This window comes from Alexandromys fortis, unplaced genomic scaffold, assembly GCF_014885135.2.
Source record: "Alexandromys fortis isolate MF-2015 unplaced genomic scaffold, M_Fortis_MF-2015_v1.1 scaffold_134, whole genome shotgun sequence".
NCBI lineage: Eukaryota > Metazoa > Chordata > Mammalia > Rodentia > Cricetidae > Alexandromys > Alexandromys fortis.
The window spans coordinates 4,769,666-4,789,302 of NW_026068007.1; the positions used below are offsets into that span (position 1 = coordinate 4,769,666).

General features: G+C 42.0%; 1 long non-coding RNA gene across 2 annotated transcripts in view; it reads left to right on the forward strand.

The window, feature by feature from the left end:
* LOC126513326 (uncharacterized) overlaps positions 1-19,637 on the forward strand; it is a 77,069-nt gene that overhangs the window by 24,202 nt on the left and 33,230 nt on the right. For both annotated transcript variants that reach the window (XR_007595298.1, XR_007595299.1), the window contains exon 2: positions 17,940-18,162. This is a non-coding gene — a long non-coding RNA (uncharacterized lncRNA). The remainder of the gene's footprint in view (positions 1-17,939; positions 18,163-19,637) is intronic.

Consider the following 19,637-nt stretch of genomic DNA (forward strand, 5'->3'; position numbering starts at 1 on the left):
TATTTATTTATTTATGATTTCTGCTTCCTCCCCGCCACCGCCTCCCATTTCCCTCCCCATCCCCCAGTCAAGTCCCCCTTCCTCATCAGCCCAAAGAGCAATCAGGGTTCCTTGCCCTGTGGGAAGTCCAAGGACCACACACCTCCATCCAGGTCTAGTTTGGTGATTTATTAAGTAGTAATTAGATGACCAGGAGAAGGTAACATCCTCTATATAATACATGACTAATACCTCTAGAAATGTAAGTAGCAGTGGCTTAGTGTTTCACGATTTGACTGCAGTTGTCTCTGTACTGTAAATTGTACTTTTTTATTATTGGGGGGTGGAGACAGTGTTTCTAATTTTTTTAATCCCTTGAAGGGACCATTGATAATGTTTTATTCCCATTAATAGGTTTTCTGTGTCTTGATAGTAGGTTTCTCTGATGACTCAGAGAACACTTTGGATGGAAGGATTTGGGCTACTGGCAACTTTACAGTAAGAGCTACCACAGCTGCCAAAAATGTGGATGGAACTGGTCTTTTTGGCAACTTTTCCTTGTTGGAGATTCTCTGAGAGGAAGGGGGTTGGAGAGAAAGGAATGAGGTTTTCTGGATCAAGCAGAGTGAGCTGGAGATTCTAGTCAAAGACCCACTATGAGGGAAAAAGAAAAAGAAATATTTTCCATAAAAGAATCTTTAACAGTGAGGTATTTCTGCTATGAAGAAAAACAAAATCTTTTAAAGAAAAATCAAGCAAACAGACAAAAAAGTCCTGAGGTGAACACGATTAATAAAAACTCAGAGAGAGTAATTGGGGTTTAACCTAAAGATCTGTAAAGCATAGAATCCAGCTCTTAATAATGAAGCATGACTAATAAAGCCCAGAGAGAGAAACTGACATTCAACTTGAAGATACAAAAAGCAAATAAGCCAGTCTGTTGCAAGGAGCTGTTTGTCCGTCCCTGCTGTCGAGAATCGAAACAATCATACAGCAACTATGTTATTTAAAAACACTGCTTGGCCCATGAGCGCTAGCTTCTTATTGGGTAATCTCTTACATATTAATTTAACCCATTTCTATTCATCTGTGTATCGACACATGACAGTGGCTTACCAGCTAAAGTTTTTAGCATCTGTCTCAGGGGACTCTATCGCTTCTCTGTGACTCTGCCCTTCTTTCTCCCAGCATTCAGTTTAGTTTTTCCCACTTACCTAAGTTCTGCCCTGCTATAGATTCAAAGCAGTTTCTTTATTCATTAATAGTAATCACAGCATACAAAGGGAAATCCCATATCACCAGTCACAAGCTGATGCCTCAACCTCAGTCCAAAATTGGCAGTCCTGCCTTCAGGAATCTCAGAATAAGACTGTGTCTAAGAGCTATCTCCTCCCATTTTATAATCTTCTCTAGGGCTAGGATTAAAGGCATGCACCAGTAGGATTAAAGGATGTCATGGCTGGTTTTTAGGCAACTAGTTGGCTACTGGAATTAAAGTATGTTACCACTGCCTGGTCTGCAAGCCTGATCAATGGGGCTGTTTTACTCTCAGATTTTCAGGCAAGCTTTATTGGCTAAAATACAAATGAAAGGCCACTACATCGAGCCAGTCCAGCTAGCTGTTGTTTCTCGGAACTTACTCTGCTCTACCAGACCCCGGCAGTCCTACAAGCTGCAGACAGGAAGTCTCTGAAATGCAGAAAGATGACTCATGAGAGTCACAGTATAGCTCTAACTAATGTGAAGTTTCAGCAGTCAAATGAGTCAGAAAAAGTCGGTTTTTTATAAGTCTCCTGACATGTTCCAAGCAATACATTATGTACTGCAGCTTGTAAAATGATTAACATGGATTTTATCCCCCATTTCATGGGCTATGCATATAAAGTTGATGTTCTGAATATTTTTCTTCCTTGAGATCTCAACAAAGATCTCAATAATTGTACAAAATGCTTTGTCTCAAAGGACTGAGAAGGCCCATGTTATTGGTTCTCTTACTTACAGTCTCAACCCCTTGGGTGAGAGGACCGAGTTTCCTGATTTCTATTTAAAGAAAACTTTTCTTATCTTCTCTGAGGGTCCCACATCCCATGTTGTGGCAGCAGCTGTGATGATTTCCCTGCAGGCTTTACAGCAGGAACAGGGGAAAGGATCCATGAAGAAACAAGTATAAAACTTGACTATCAATTTTATTGTAACTGTTGCTGGACCAGGACTTCTAAAGTTTGCCCCAGATCATCTTACTTTAGCCATATTTAAGCACAGCACAATTTTTGAAAGAAGTATTCAGAGAGCAGCCAATTCAGTCCCAAGGGAGCAACAATTTAAGACATGTTTGCTTTGAAATGCCTTACAGAGTCCCTCTGGCTTCTTTTGCAAGAATGGTTACTATTGACACAGAGATAGTGCCCAAGATTTATAGTCTGAAGGGAATGACTGAGAGAAACATAATGCCTGTAGGTATCAGGATTGACCTGGCCCTAAGATAACATAGAAGTCACTTAGGCTGTTATAAAGCATGTGTGACATTATTCATAAGAATAGATGTTATGCTCTAAAAGCAATGCTCAATATTTAGGGAAGTGCTACACAGGAGCAGGCAGCTTGTTCTTCCTGGCTGCCCGACTAGCTTACACCCAAAATAATCACACAGAAACAGTATTAATTAAATCACTGCTTGGCCCATTAGCTCTAACTTCTTATTGGCTAACTCTTACATTTAACCCATCTCCATTAATCTGTGTGTCACCACGAGGTCATGGCCTACCAGCAAAGTTTCAGCACGTCTATCTCTGATGGTAGCTCCATAGTATCCCTCTGACTCCGCCCTTCTTTCTCCCAGCATTCAGTTCTGTCTTCTCTGCCTGCCTATGTTCTGCCAGGCAGTACATCAATAGGCCAAGGCAGTTTCTTTATTCATTAATGGCAATCACGGCACACAGAGGGGACTCCCACACCAGAGAAGAAGGTCTTGGATAAGTAAAGACATAAATTCTGAGAGATAAAGTAGAACATCCCTCATCTGAAAGCAAAGGATAACTAGGTTGTTAAAGGGCTTCATTCCTAGATTTCAGGTAGAGCAGCTTCTCAGCTCATCCCTTTGAAGAGGTAAGCTATATGTCTAACTTTCCTGCTTCTCCAGTGCTTCTTTGTGTGCGCAAGGCTTTTTGTTCTCTATGAAAGCATCACCATTGAAAAGCTATTTGCTTAAATAACAAATATCTATGCTCAGTCAAGATAATGCCCCTGTGTCTTCTTCTGAGTTTGTCAAGCTACTCACTACCTAAACCTGGGTCTTCACCGAGTCGAAACTTATTTAAAAATTGATTTTTGGTCAATCTCCAAGCAGTCACATGACTATTTCTTCTTCAGTACCAATCCAACTGACACATTCCACATTTAATAGCTCATAACTGGGAGCCAAAATCAATTAAGATAATAGGGTAAAGATGAAAGACAATGTTTAGGCCCTTGCTCCCAGGTTGTATATTTCTTTTGGGGGACAGTGAGACATTTCTTAAGAGAGACATATATATCTGATAAGTTCTCTGTCCCTTTTTAAAAAATAATTCAAAATGAAGAGTTTCTTAGAATTTTGTAAGTACTGTAATTACGTCATTTCTACCCTCCCTCTGTCCTGTTATTACGTCATTTCTACCCTTCCTTTGTCCCCTCAACTCCTTGCCCTCCTTCTGTTGCCTTTCTTTTATTCATGACCTCATCTTTAATCATTATCATTGCATAAAATACACACACACACAACATTTAGTAGTGCTGGTATATCTGTGAGTTGATGATTGATCACTTGTAATTGGATAACCTTTTGGAGGACTGGTGGTTGGAGAAGGTCCTTTTCCACTCTCTCAGCAATCACTGGCTGCCCATAGCTTGTCAAGTAGAGACAGGGCCCTATAAAATTTCTTCTATGCACAAGGCATGTCAATTGATATTGCCATTATGCAGGTCGTCCTTAGACAGTCATATTGTCAAGATTTCATGGGTATGGCATCCCTGGGATGGCTAGGAGACACTGGCCTTAAGCTCACTTTCCTCCAGTATTTCCCAAGTCTTAGGTGTAGGGTTTGCACTGTAGATGTATCAGGTTTGGTTGGGCACACAAGGTCACTTATTCTCTGCATTTCAAACACATGTAGATCTTTATAACAATCTCTGTTCACTGCAAAACAATAGCAGCTCTTTGATGATATGGAGAGATGCTCTTTATTTTTCTTATATATTAATATACCTTTCCCCCTTTCCTTCCTTTCTTTCTTCCTTCTTTTTTTTTCTTTTTTGAGAGGGTGTCTCATTAGGTAGATCTGGCTGTCCTGGAACTTGCTATGTAAACCAAGCTGACCTTGGCCTCAGTGATCCTTGGACTTCTGCTTCCTGAATTCTGGGATTACAGGTATATGCCAACAGCCCTGGCCATAGAGCTACACTTGCCTGTGGGAGGGTACAAGGATATATATTTAAAATATAATTAGAATCTGTGTTGGTATAGGAATATGACAGTTTTAGGTTCTCCTCCAGGGTCTATGACCTCTCCAGCTCATGTGTTCTCTTGATCAGAGAGACCTTGGGCAGAACTTAGCTTGAATTTTAACCAGCATGCATTCTGGGAAGATGAGGGAGGCCATCAGAGAGGGAAGTATCTTCAGTAGTTCCAAGGGAAGCTGCATTGTGGGAAAGAGCCTGTCTCATTCCAGCAACTGGGAAAAAGAGTAGAAGAAAACCAAAAGATCCACGAGGCTCCACCCAAACCTCTCCAAGCAATCCCTTGACACCTTACACTCCCAAGGGGTTGTTTGAAGCTCAGTCCTCTCACAAAGTGCTTCCTCAGTGGACAAACCTTTCAATAGACTCTGGCATGTACAGAAACCTTAACGATATAAACAGGAGTAAGTTAATGCATATTTCCTTTTCTAACTGTAAAAACCAGAACTGCACACTCTGCTTGGTTCTATATGTGAACAGAAGGTTCTGATAGGATGGAGCGTGTGGTCAGACATGGCAATGTTGGGAGACAAAACTAGACATGTGATATCCATTCAGAATGTCAACTAAGTAGAAGGTGAGAGCAACCATGGTGTTTGCATTGTTCGTTGTCTCCTAGCTTTGGAGTGAGGGTGAGGGTTGTTTACCTACAGGATGTGCAGTTATTAGTGTGTCTGAGGAGGCCAGGAATGCCTCAACAGACTTTCATTTTCTCTAGCCCTGTTTCACCTTCCTGCTGTAATTTCTCAGCTTTTCTGAAAGCCTCTAAAGGAACAAGTATGTGGTGAGTTATAGAGCATACCCCAAGGTCTGGACTGTACAGTAATCCAGAAGGAGCCTGTGAGGGTTGGAAGAGAGGGGTGGTGGTCCAGGATCATCAGCTCAGGTAGGAGCATCCTTCCTTCCTGGTACTGTAATCCTCTGTCTCCTTAAGATCTGTTGTTGAATCGCCAAAACTCATGGGCTGTACTCCAACACCATGGGCTCAGAGCCAGGGTGCACTTAGTGAGCTTGGGGATTGGCAGAGGTCACGGTATTCATTCTCTAAACCCAGCCTCAGATGTGAAGGACACTGTAATGGACACCAGCTGCCTGCTGATGACATTCAGGAAAATTTCAGAATCAGGGCTGTGACCTCAGATTGTTCAGGTTTTGTCTGTCACACCCCTTCACTTTTTGTCTTAGAGGTTTTGTGGTTACATTAGCAACCAGGAATGGCTCTGGAAGGCTCAAGTCCTCTCCTGAGAGGCCATGGCACCTGGACAGAAGCTGAGCTGCCTGGGCTCTGTGGCTCTGGTGTCCCCAGGCCTCCCGTTCCATGTGGTCTTTTCCCCATACAAAGTGACTGCTGCCTAGGAGACCCAAAGCAGCTGAAGCATGGTAGAAAGACAGGAATAAAGCCAGTGCTTTTGGCCTGAGCAGCAGTCAAATTACCTGCAGCCAGAGAGGAAATATTAGTGACTGTTTGAGGGGTTTCTTCATATCCTCCCAGTCCCTGTCCAAGTACCCAAGCTTGGCTGGTCTTGCCTTCCACTCTCTCGCACCAACACCCCTCTGCCCTGACTCTGCTCTGTCCTACCCCTACTGTCTAGGGCTGCACACAGATGATTTCCTTCTTTTTAGTCCCAGTTTTAGGGCCCTCTCTGCTCTGCTGGCAGCCCGCAAACTCTCACTGGCTGCTTTCCTCCTTTACCCCTTTATCTTGACCCTACAACCCCTATACCCCAATGCCTTATTCTCTCCCCAAGCCATCCTCACTCCCTCTTGACCTTTTAATGTGGTGTAGTAATGCCTTTTATCCTATTCCTTCCCATACCCTCATTCCTGCCTTCAATTTCTCTGTACCCTTGTGGTCCTTACCCTCTTAGCTCTCTCCTCCCTCTCAAACCTCAGCTCCACTACAGCCCACACTGCCTTAGTCTCCTCCTCCCATCCATCCTTCCCTTGCTACACTCTCTACCCTTACCACAACAACACCGTGTTCCCTGTATGCTCTTGCCACCTTTGGTCTGGCTTACCATGCCTTCACTCTTAGCCTTGTTCACCTTCACACACCTCTGCCTTGGATTCCAACACAGTCCTCACCCATCCTCTACACTGACCCGTCCTAGCAGCCTCCCCTCCCTTTAGGCCTCCCCATCTTCTTCTTCATTTCCCTCCTCTTTTCTGTTGCTTCACTGCCTCCACTCCAGACCTTCCTCCCAACTCCTCCTCCTAACACCCCTTTCCAATTCCTCTTGGAAGTCATGGCTGCCTTTCTCTCATCCAAACTCCTTCTCATTATATTCTTTTCCATATTCCCTCTTACCCCCTCCAGTTGTCTCTCACCCAACTCCCCTGTCCCTCTGTAACCTGTCTGGAAGAAATGTAGATATTTTTGCCTTTAATTGCAACACTGAAGAAACAGAGGCAGAATGATATCTATGATTTCAAGGGCAGCCTGATCTACAAATTCAGTTTCAGGACATCCAGGGATACACGGAGAGACCCTGTATAAACAACTTAAAGCAATCAGCTAAACAAAAATAAACACAAAAATGAAACAAAAAATAAAAAATAAAATAAAAGCAGATAGACTAAAGATTACTTGAGTCTCTCAATCTACAGAGTATGGAAACACTAGATCTCAAGGAGCCTAGAATTTCTCTAGGAATCTTATGCTGGAGTGCTGTGGGGCAATGGTCTTGCACTTTGTACTGGTTTAATAAAATGCTGATTGGCCAGTAGCCAGGCAGAAAGTATAGGTGGGGCATCCAGAACAGGAGAATTCTGGGAAGAGGAAAGGCTCAGTCTGCATGTGTCACCCAGACACAGAGGACACAAGATGAGAATGCCTCAGTGATAAAAGGCACCACGCCATGTATCCACAGACAAGAATTATAGGTTAATGTAAGATATAAGAATTAGTTAATAAGAAAGCCTGAGCTAATAGGCCAATCAGTTTATAATTAATGTAGACATCTGTGTGTTTCTCTGGGACAGGACAGAAACCCCCCACTAACACTTGGGGAAGGAGAAGGCTGCAGGCAGAGGGACAACTTGTGTCCTGGGAAGAGATGTCACACACTTCTAATGACCTGTCAGATCACTTTTCAGACTGGGGGGGGACTGAGAATAGGCCACAGGTGGACAGGACCACAGCTTGACTGACGACTTAGATGTACAAATCTTTGGCTTTCTATAGGAACCATATATTACTGCAGGACACCAGGACAGACTAAGGCATTCACTTCATCTCTTTGTCCCTCCTCCCAGTGTGTGCATGATTGACAAACTGATTTTATTTACATGTTCTCATACAAGAGATTGACATCACTACCATAAAAGACAGGGTCTGAGAGGGCCCAACTGTCTTCACAGAACACATCATTCCTTGATTGGACTTTCTTAGTCCCTACAGTTGGATAATGTCCTTGTTTTCATTTCCAATATCACTTTGGCAGTAAGAGCAACTTTCAGAATTAAGTATTGTCCCTATAAAGCCTGATTCACTCAATTTTCAGGAAAGATAGAGGATTAATGTCTTTGTTTATTTTTGAGATTATATTTTAATTAAAATATATCCCATTCCCTTTCCTCCCTCAAAACCTTCCCATATACCCATCTTTGCTCTTTTCTCAAATTCATGGTCTCTTTTTTTTATCAATTGTTATTTCATACATGTATGTATTTATATTATATATCCCCAAGTAGAACCTGTTGAGTCTATATACTGTTACATGTATGCATGTTTTCAGGACTAACATTTGGCACTGGACAACCAGTTGTTGTGCTCTTCTCTGGGGAGAGCCACCTCCCCTTCTCCCATCTTTACTCATTTGCCTGTAGGTCTCTGGTAGGGTTGAGTCATCCTGGGCTCCTCCTACCCCAGCAGTTGGTGTGGTCATTGCTCTCCTCCTTGTTCAGGTCACATTAGCTCTCTGTCTGGTTGGTGAGGCTTCACTGTAGTGGCTTCTGATGCTACTCACAGCAAAGTCCCTGCTCCTCTGGCTCTTACAATCTTGCCTGTCCACAGTCTGCAATACCCTCCGTGCCTATGGTGAGGGAGAGGTTTTTAGATGTATCCACCGGGACTGGACTCCACAGCACTGCATGTTGATTGGTTGTGGTTTTCTGCAACCATCTCTGTCCTAAAGAGAAGTTTTCTGGATGGGTATTGAAGCCTACACTTCATTTGCAATGCCCCGTGTTTCATCCCCATCAACCACAGAGAAACTTTTGAGGTCTAGATTGAACACTTAATAGAGGAGATATTTGGGAGAGAGTAGGGGTTCAGAAAAGAATTGAGAAGAATTTTCCACGTACTCTGTGAAGGTTCACTCTGTCAACCTGACACAGCTCTGAACTGGACTGTAACTATAACTGAATTGGAATTAGGTGCCAAGTAAAGCCTTTCTCCTCTATGTTGCTTTTGGTCATGGTGCTTTGTCACAGCAACAGGAACAAAATCAGGCAGAAATTGGCCCCAGAGAAGTAGGCTATTTCTGTGGTAACCTAATTGTCTTGCTTTGGGGATGAGGACTTTGGAATTCAGGGCTGAAAACACTATTGAATAATCTCTCAGTGTTTAATGGGCCATTATCGTGAATCCTTGGAAAATAAGAATTCTGACATTAATGTGGATAGCCAGTTCCAGAGGTTCCTGGGCAGGGGGAGCAAGGGCTTTATTAAGAATTTGGATGAGGTTATTAGTGTAATATTTGGTCTAAAAATTGCTATTGTCTGATCATATTAGGGCTGAGGAAGCATCTGTGGTCAATAAGAGACCAGCACCATTGAGGGACAATAGGAAACAATTTCCCCAGGTTCAGCACATAGATATCTGAATCAGTGGGAACAGGTGACATCTTGACCTGGCAGCTGAACTTGACAATGTGTAAGTATAATTGGGGTGTTACTAGTTTTGAAGGAATGAAAGATATGAGCTTGACAGCTTGCTCTACATAGCATATTAGCATGTTCCAGTAAAGACAGGGCTATACTCTGAGAACCCATCTCAAAAAAAGAAAAGAAAAAAGAAAGAAAACACCTCAACAACAGTACATGAGAACTACTATTTCTCCATATCCAAATCCTTGAGGATATTTATTTTATAGTAGCTACCCTAATACACATGAAATGCCCATCTCAGTGTTATCTTGAGTTACATATTCTAAATACTGTTGAATGATTTTGTGTGCTTATTGGTCATTTGTATATCACCTTAAGGTAAATATCTTTCCAAGTCCATTTCTCATGTTTTATTTATATTATTTGTTGTATGCTGCTAACATGGTATCTTAAGAGGTAGAGACATTAATTACATAATGACAAAAGGGTATGTCCAACAGCAACACATCACAGTCATGGGTATCTATTTAATATCAGGGCTTTCAAATGAAACAAATGTTAAAACTACAGTGAGAAATGCATAGCAGCATGGTGACTAAGGTTTTAATTCCTTGTTTTCATTGTCTTTACTTATTTATCTTTCTTTTTTGAGACAGTTTAAAGCTGGCCTTGAAATCACAGAGATCCAACAGCCTCTCCCTCCATAGTCTTACATTAAAATTATGTGCCTCCACCCCAGTCTAATTCCTCGCTTTCAATAATGGAAAGAACAACCAGATATCTGAAAAAAAAAAAGAAGAACATGGACCTCCACTGTGAACCATTCAGACCCCAAACTATGCATAGAACTATAAAACCTATATTATTTACTTATGATCATGCTTGCCATTTCTCAAAATCATTTATTTCATGTGCATTGGTGTTTTGCCTGCATATATGTCTATGCAAGGGTGTCCATCTTCTGGAATAGAAAGTATAGACAGTGTGAGCTTCCATGTGGGTGCTGGGAATTAACCTGGGTCCTCTAGAAAAGCAGCCATTGCTCTTAACCTCTGAGCCATCTCTCCACCCCCCCTATATTTTTTTAAACTGTACATAGAATATTTCCCAGGATAGACATTGCTAAACTATACAATGATGAAGTAAAGTTAAGATTAAAATAATACAAACTGGATTAATATATTAATATAAATTATATACTAATTGTCATATTTTATAAATAAATTAATATAAATTATCTTCTCCAGTGAGAAATGACCAAACAAAAAATTAATAAACATAAAGAAAATAGAAAAAACTGTAAGAATATAAAAACTAAACATTATATGTTTTTTTTAAAAAAATCCATCATTTCTGCCACTCAGCAGCTTTATTGGAATTGCATTGTTTTGTCTCAAAATGACAAGTCCATCAAGACCATATAGGTGCTGGTACTCACTGGCACTAGTGAGGAGAAGGGGCAGTGGTTCAGAGAAAGAAGATTTTTGCAGCATTCATGGGATCTGGGAGAAGAGGAAAGGAGAGCCCTTTGTTTCTCAAGCAGTCGATGTAATAAATGACATTCTGTGAGTTTATAATTAGGATTTGTAAGTACTTTATATTTTTAATTTTAAAACCCATTTTTCTTGTTTCTTCATTTACTGAAACAGGGTTTTGCTGTGTAGCCCTACCTGTCCATGAACTCACTCTGTAGACCAGGCTGGCTTCAAACTAAGAAATCCACCTATTTTTGCATCCCTAGTGCTGGGATTAAAGACACGTGCCATCATTGCTTCACCGAAAACTTTTTTCAAATTTATATATACTTTGATTATATTTTTCTCCTCCCCCAGATCCTTCCATCCTCCTTACCCACCAAACTTTAAGCACTTTCTCAAAAAACAAGTCAAAATGTCAGTACAACTACAAATGCCCAGAATACCATTGGCAAGGCAGTTTTTGGTATTTTCACAGTAAAAAAAAAAAAAAAAAACAAACCTTTCATTCAGTTAGCCTTGAACTTCACGCCTCCATGGTCCTGGTCCTGCTTTGTCAACAGTGAAACTGTAGCAAAGAGAAGCAGCATCTGTGAAGGAAACATGCGGTGAGGTTAGAGATGAGGAGCAGGGGCTCAGAGACAGTCTCTGCCTGTAGAACAAGAGATTCTTCTGGAAGGATGTCTTTAAAAAAGAAAAAGAGAAATAAGGAATGAATGAATGAATGAATGAATGAATAAATAAATAAATAAATAAATAAATAAATAAATAAATAAAATCCCTGACTGAGTTTCCACTGTGCTAAAAGAATCTTAGCCTTTCTCTCATGCTTGAAGATGATGGTCTAAGTGTGGCCCACCCCTGCTCTCCACCAGGACAGGTCTCTTCTCTGTTATCACATGATCACGCTAGGAGTAGGCCTTGTCAGTTATGGCAGGAACATTTCAGGATGTCTTCTCTAGATCTGCTCGTTCTGGAATCTCTCCAGAAGCTGTTCATGTAGACCGTGTGGAGACAGGATGGTGAATGAGGCTGGTGGGGCAGAGTGAAGCAGGGTAAGGATGAAACAGAAGTAACATGGAGACAGTTTTTACTCATCTGTACTCTCAGATCATAGACTTGAACATCTTTGCTGGTTAGCTCTAACTGCCAGTTTGATCCAGTCTAGACTCACTTAAGAAGGGAGCGTCTACTGAGGGCCTGTTTTGACTGTAAATGATTAAGGAATGTCTAGACCCTGTGAGTATTACTATTCCCTGGGCAGGTGGTCTCTGGCTGGAAAAGAAATCTAGCTATGCAGGAGCTGGTGATCCAGACAATAAGCAGCATATTCCACGGTTCCTGCTCTGCCTTTCTGGCTGTGAAGTGAGTTCCTTGGCCATAGATAATGCTGTGTGGAATGGCAAGTGGGCCTGCCTCTGAGTACCTGCCCTGACCTACCTCAGTGACAGACAATGGCTTAGAAGTAGGGGTCAAAAAATCAGTTTCTTCCTTACGTTGCTTTGGTTGAGTGTTTATCAAAGCAACATAATGAAACCAGAACAACGTACACCAGATTCCCTGGATATACTGCAGTGTTCCAGGGATGGCTTTCTGGAACTGGTCAGAGGATAGCCCACACTACAGGACAGAGAAAATCTAGATTTGTTAAATATGGTATTATAAGACTAGGGATCATAAATTTCAGAGAAGTTCATGTGATAAAGCAGATGGAAAAGCAAATATTTCCAGGGGAATTGTGCAGAGTCCATGCTGCTCTGTGGGTGCTGGAGTACTGTGGGACAATGGTCTTGTATCCTGTAAAGATTTGTTACGTATATTGGTTTAACAAAACACTGATTAGCTAGTATCCAGGCAAGAAGTATAGGCAGGGGACCAGAATAGGAGAATCTGGGAAGAAGAAAGGCTCAGCCCACAGTCGTCACCCAGATAGAGAGGAAGCAAGAAGAGAATGCCTCACTAATAAAAGGTACCAAGCTATGTGGCTAACACAGACAAAAATTATGGGTTAATGTAAGTTATGAGTTAATTAACAAGAAGCCCAAGCTTATTGGCCAAGCAATGTTGTAATTTTTATAGTTTCTGTGTGATCATTTTGGATCTCATTGGCTGAGAAATGAGTGAGCAGTCTCTGCCAACAAACAGTGCCAACGTTGAGAACTACATCCACGTAAAAGCTGAGAGAGCTTGGGAAGTAATACTAGACACAAAAGAACAGAGTTAAGCAGGCTTTTTGGTAGCAGCATTTTCTCAGGTGGACTCTGTTTGCTAGAGGCAAACGCATCTCATTTAAGACAGGTTTGCTGACTTAACTTTAGCTGTAAAAACCTTGCAGCTGTTTTAAGAGGTCCTGCTACCAAATGCCTTAATGATGTTTATGTACAGCAAACAGCATGCTTCTTGGTAGCTGCATGGATTTCTAAACCCCATAGAGTTGTGGCAATAAACATGGGTCCTGCCAGTACCTCTGCCATAACTAGACTCTCAGAAAACTAAAGAATGGGAGTAGATCCAGTCATCAAAGTCACAGCTTTAATCTGAGCCATATTGCTTAGAAAATTAAAGACTCATGTAGTCAGAAAAGGAGAGATATACAGTAAAGATAGATTGAGATAAAAAACACTCTAAATGGTTTATGATGTGTTTATAAATATACGTAGGCTTGAGAGAGAAAAGAAAAAAGGATAAAGTCCTGGAAAGAAGAAGAAGAAGAAGAAGAAGAAGAAGAAGAAGAAGAAGAAGAAGAAGAAGAAGAAGAAGAAGAAGAAGAAGAAGAAGAAGAAGAAGAAGAAGGAGAGAGTAGTTGGGTGTAGTGGCACACACCTTTAATCCCAGCACTTGTGAGACAGAGGCAGGTGGATCTCTGTGAGTTCAATGACAACCTCATCTAAAGAGTGAGTTCCAGACTAGCCAAAGATACACAAACCCAATCTCATAAAACCAAAAATAAAAAATAAAAGAAATGAAGTTTAAAATAAAGCCACCTAAAGATGGAAAATACACAGAGAGTCTGGACACTGTATGTTATTGTGTTGTCTTTGAATTGTTTGATGACTGAGGAAGAAGCAAAAGCTGCTAAAAGACATTTGATTATAAATGCTGCAGGATTAATCCAACATATGTATTTTGAAAATTTCTTGACTTCAAAACTTAAGTAAAAGATATGTTACTTTGGAGAAGAGGTTTTGCTTTTGTTTCCACAGGAAAAGAGAAGCAGTAGATTCATTCTGGGTTAAGAAAAATCAGGTTTGATCAAGGAAGACACCCTGAAAATTAGGACCAGATGGCACAGATGATCCGACATTTCAGAGGACCTCTGTTGGTGTTTCCTCTGAGTTCTATGTCCAGAATAGTCTCAAGACTGCTGGCTGAGATGATCAAGCCTCACAGAATATTTTTGTCAGGACTTGATCATAAGCCTAAATTTTCTTTAGATCCCCATAAGATTATCAACACCCCAATCAGCAGGAAGTAGCCTAGAAAACTATGTCCATAATCCCCCCTCAAAAAAAATGGATTCTAGATGTTTGTCTTTGTTTATACTGTTGTTATGGATAACGGTCAGGAAAAATGTTAACAAAATGATTAGATTTAGAGTTCTTGTTTGAAAAGAAAAACGTGAAAATACTATGGGACAATGGTCTTGTACCCATGTAAAGATTTGTCACTTGTATTTATTTAATAAAATGCTGATTGGTCAGTAGCCAGACAGGATATATAGGTGGGGAAACCAGAATAGGAAAATCTGGGAAGAGGAAAGGCTCAGTTTGCAGTCATCACCCAGATGCAGAAGAAGCAAGATGAGAATGCCTTGGTGATTGATACAAAGGTACCAAGCCAAATGGCTAACACAGACAAGAAATATGGGTTAGTGTAAAGGTACAACTTAATTAATAAGAATCCTGAGCTAATTGGCCAAGCAGTTTTGTAATTAATATAGTGTCTGTGTGAATATTTTGGGTCTGGGTGGCTAATAAATGAATGATGCTGCCAACACTGGAGCATCCCTGTTGGGAAGCGTAGTGAGAAGGGCCAGGGAGAACAGCACTGGCAATGCTGGAAGTTCAGGGATGGTGATCTCTCAAGGCTGGGGTGGGGTTAGGACACTGTGTTCTTAAATCCCAGAAAATATGGTATAGAAAAATCCCATCAGGTAGAGTGGTCAAAAGGCAGTAGCATCAAGGACTGTAGTCCATTGCTGAGTAAGGGGGGCCCACTTTGAAGACTAACTGCTTAGGTGAGTCATGGCTAAGAGAACATCAAGATTCTAAATATAGATAGATGGTTAGACAATCCAGATGTGTCTGGATTTCTTAATATTGAAAGACAAAACAGATAATCAAGAAGGTGAAAGCTGCTGTCAAATGAAAACCTCGACTCCTGTGCTTGATGTGGGAGTGTCATATATCAATCTGTTGATTTCACTGGTTAAGCAATAAAGAAACTCCTTGGCCCTGATAGGTTAAAACATAGGTGGGAGGAGTAAACAGAATAGGATGCTGGGAGGAAGAGGAAGTGAGCTCAGACTCGACAGCTCTGCTCTCTGGAGCAGAGGCCCTGCTTCGCTCTCCGGGGCATATGCGATGAAGCTCCGACCCAGGATGGACGTAGGTTAGAATCTTCCCAGTAAGTGCACCTTGGGGTGCTTACACACATTATTAGAATTAGCCTAGAAGAGGCTAGATAGAAATGGGCCAAGCAGTGTTTAAATGAATACAGTTTGTGTGTTGTTATTTCGGGACACAGCCTCTCCACACTTATTACTACATGTGCTCATGTTTAATCTGAATCATTGGGGCTAGAGAGGTGGTACAGTGATTAAGGGCATTGTTCTTGAAAAGGATGTAGGTTTGATTCTCAGCAACCTCACATGGTGGCACACTACTGCCTGTAACTCCAGTTCTAGAACATCTGATGCCTTCTTTTGACCTCTGATTGCACCAGGAAGGTATGTGGTACACATACATACATGCTGTTAAAAGAATATAAATCTAAAAACAATTAAAGCTGAACCACCTCCAATACAGACTGAGATTATCTTTTTAGGAGGACTGATATGGGAGAGTCTTTTTTTTTTCTTTTTGGTTTTTCGAGACAGGGTTTCTCTGTGGCTTTGGAGCCTGTCCTGGAACTAACTCTGTAGACCACCAGGCTGGTCTCAAACTCACAGAGATCTGCCTGCCTCTGCCTCCCGAGTGCTGGGATTAAAGGCGTGTGCCACCATCACCTGGCTGGGAGAGTCTTTTGTTTTGTGTTTATTTCATTAGTTAAATAAAGAAACTGCCTTGGCCCTTTAATAGGACAGAAAATTAGGTAGGCAGAGTAAACAGAACAGAATGCTGGGAAAAAGAAGCCAAGTCAGACAGTCGCCATGATTCTCCCACCCGACACAGACGCAGGTTAAGATCTTTCCTGGTATGTTACATCTCGTGGTGCTACACAGATTATTAAATATGGGTTAAAGCAAGGTGTGAGAATTAGCCAATAAGAGTGTGGAACTAATGGGCCAGGCAGTGTTTAAAAGAATACAGTTTCTGTGTAATTATTTCTGGTAAAGCTAGCCGGGTGGCGGGAAGCGGCCTACCGCAGCTCATACAACAGAGGACCAATCATGTCCAAACAAAAATGACCATTAAGCCCCACAGCAAGTCCACTCATTCTTTCTTTACTGCTTCACCACTGCCCTGTCACTCAGATACTAACCCCGAGATGCTATTGTGGATGTCTGGTGTGGTTATTAGAATGAACCTGTCTTTTATAGAGTATGGTGTTTGAATACTTGGTCCCCGGTTAGGGGCAACTATTTGGGTAGGTTTAGGAGGTATGCCTGGCTGAAAGAAGTATGCCACTTGGGGTGTGGCTTTGAAACCCATTCCTGTTTCTTCATCTCTGGACCATGCTTGAGGTTTAAGATGTGGGCTCTCAGCTGGGCATGATTTCACAGGGCTCTAATCCTAGCACATGAGAGGCAGAGGCAGGTGGATCTTTCTGAGTTTGAGGACAGCCTGTGCTCCATAGAAAGTTCTAGGACAACCAGTGAGTCCTTGTCTCATAAACTCAAACCAAACTTTACCAGAGCAAACTGAACTAAAAATGTTTGCTCTAAGTTTGCACCTCCAGTGACAATGCCTGCCAGCTGCCATACTTCCTGCTAGAATAGTGATGGTGGTTGTTGAGTCTCATGGTAACTGAAGTTGAGCCCAGTGGCACAAAGTTGTAATCCTAGCATTTGGTAAACTGAGGAATAGGAGGGATTGTTGCAATTTTATAATGTAGGCTAATGTGTGAAATCCTGCTTAAAACAACAATAATAAAAAAAACTAAGAGGGGAAAAAAGCAACAGGTGTGTGGTTGTGGCTGCCTTGTCCCTGGAAGCGTCTACTGTCAGGTGCTGGAGGATACTTTAGGAAGGTGGGAAAGAAAGTTCAAGGACAAAGAGGTCCCAGAATGGTGGATGGAATCCACCAGGATTGTAAGAAATCCTGGGAAGGCAGTCTTCAGAGAGTAGCATGTCTTAGGTCCAGTTGAGCTCTCTGAGACTGCCTCCCAGTGAGGTCTTGTACTGTACCTAGCACATTCTGTCCTGGCGACAGGATTTTAGTCATCCTGTGACCCCTCTCTCCCCGACCCAGTGGTGATGAAGGCACGTGTCACAAGTACTCCCTTCTGCCACCTAGGGCTCAATATAACTTTTCCCCTAAGTTCTTTAATCAACAGAAGCCTGGGTGAGGTAGGTCCAGGAAGAGCCAGGAGGCTGGAGTGATGAAGAGGGGGACAAGATGTACCCAGGAACTTCCAGATAGCCTAGGGGTATTGTGAACTTCCTGGCTTAGAGCCAGGTCTGTCTCCATTCCCCCAGCAACCGTCCATTTTGACCTTGGCAACTTGGTCCCCAAGTAACCGAGTAGAACCAAAAGGCTCAGATTGTAAGAATGATTGCACATGGACGTTAGTTCCTTTGCCATGGTTCCTTCCTGAGACCCGGCTACCTACAGATGTCACTGGAGCTGTGGAAAAAATAGGGGATTTCTCAGAACAGTCCCTCAGGGGGCCCCACGGAGAGATTTGCAATGTCCAGGGTAATAAGGCTGTGAGTTCAGTCCTTTAAGTGTTCCAATCATGCAGGATCCTAGTTCCTATCTTTTCCTATATTTCTTCCAGGGATCCCTCTGGGCACTGTGGCTCTGTTCCTCCCTCCCTGGAAACCATGTTCCCCATGGTGCTTGGGCACTTGGAGCACTCGGACTGTGAATTGAGAGGAAGGACACTGTTGTCCTGGGCTCCCACACCATGCGGTCCCTTCACCACACTCAACACCAGCTGCGGCAGCTGCACCTTCACCAACTCTTGGCAACAGAATCAGGAGAGATGTAGACAGAATAAGGTCGGTGCCTTTTGTTGGTTCTCTGCAGAGTGCACTGGAATTTACCCGCACTTGTCCCTATGCGGTTCCCACACCTACTGAAAAAAAAAAAGTTTCAATCTTGTCCTCATTCGATGGCCCTTAATTATTGTTTTAGCTTTTTTAAAATCAACGTTTTGTTTGGTTGTTTGTTTTTGTTTTCTTCAAGACAGGGTTTCTCTGTAGCTTTGGAGCCTGTCTTTGAACTCACTCTTTTAATCCATTGCGATTGTTATGCCTCCATATATGTCATATTTATGGCTAATCCTTTGCCCCCACTCCTTCCAGATCAACCCTTACCATCCCCTAACTTTGTAAAAAAAAAAAAAGCAAATAAATAAAAATTACCTTTTCTAGGGACTTGAGATCTGGTATGGTTTAGTGGTTAACCAAACTGGCTGCTCTTTCAATGAAATGAGGTTCAATTTCCTGAACCTACATGGTGGTTCACAGCTGTCTGTAACTTCAACTCTAGAGAATCAGATGTCTCTTCGGCCTTCTGCCAGCAATGCATGTACACGTGCTTATGTGCAGGAAACCACCCATAGACAGATGATAAAAGTAAACACTAGAGATGAATACACATAAAATAACAATAAATATATAAACTAAAGAAAGAAAACCTTACTACTGTAAACACTGAGTAAGACATCTTCATGATGGCTCCTGAGCCTTGGGGGCAGGATATAGATGTCTCGTTCGTGGAATCTTTGCTGTCACCTCCAGAGGTGATAGACCAGGGGATTTCTGATTTGTTTCCTTTTGGGGTGGAGACGTCAGACCCCTCTGTAGCATTAGGAAGGAACTGATCAAAGGGAGCCTGGGGACCTGGAACTCATGTTGCACACCCCTTAGAACAGTGGATCTCAACCTTCCTACATGTTTCCTTTAATAAGTTCCTCATACTGTAATAAGGTTATTAGATTATTTTGTTGCTCCTTCATAACTAATTTTGTTACCATTATAAATTGTAATGTAAATATCTAATATAGAGGATATCTGATGTGTGACCCCTTTGAAAGGGCCTGTGAATCCCAAAAGTAGTTGTGTCCCACGGGTGGAGAACCAGTGCCCTAGAAGCTCCTTGACCACCACATTCATTCCTGTTCCAAGGCACTCTGAGACCGCCATGGTCTTGAGGTCTTGCTCTGGGATTACATGAGATGTCCAGAAATGTTGTGGAATACTCACCAGAGAAGGTTGCTCAGATATGGGTTTAAATCAATAAAAATTCTTTATTAGCTGATCAGCAACTACACGGGGTGAGTGGGATTCCAGGGTAGCACCAAGCATTTCTCAGATAGAGCTTTCAAGCACAAAAACTATGTTCTTGTTCAACATACTTTAGTGAACAAGAACAGCTAGCCAGAAGTGGAACTATAGAAGCCAAAAAGCAAGGTTAGTACACTCAGAGACTTTCCCTCAACTACAGGTTTGGATGGATTAAGCTTTTGTTT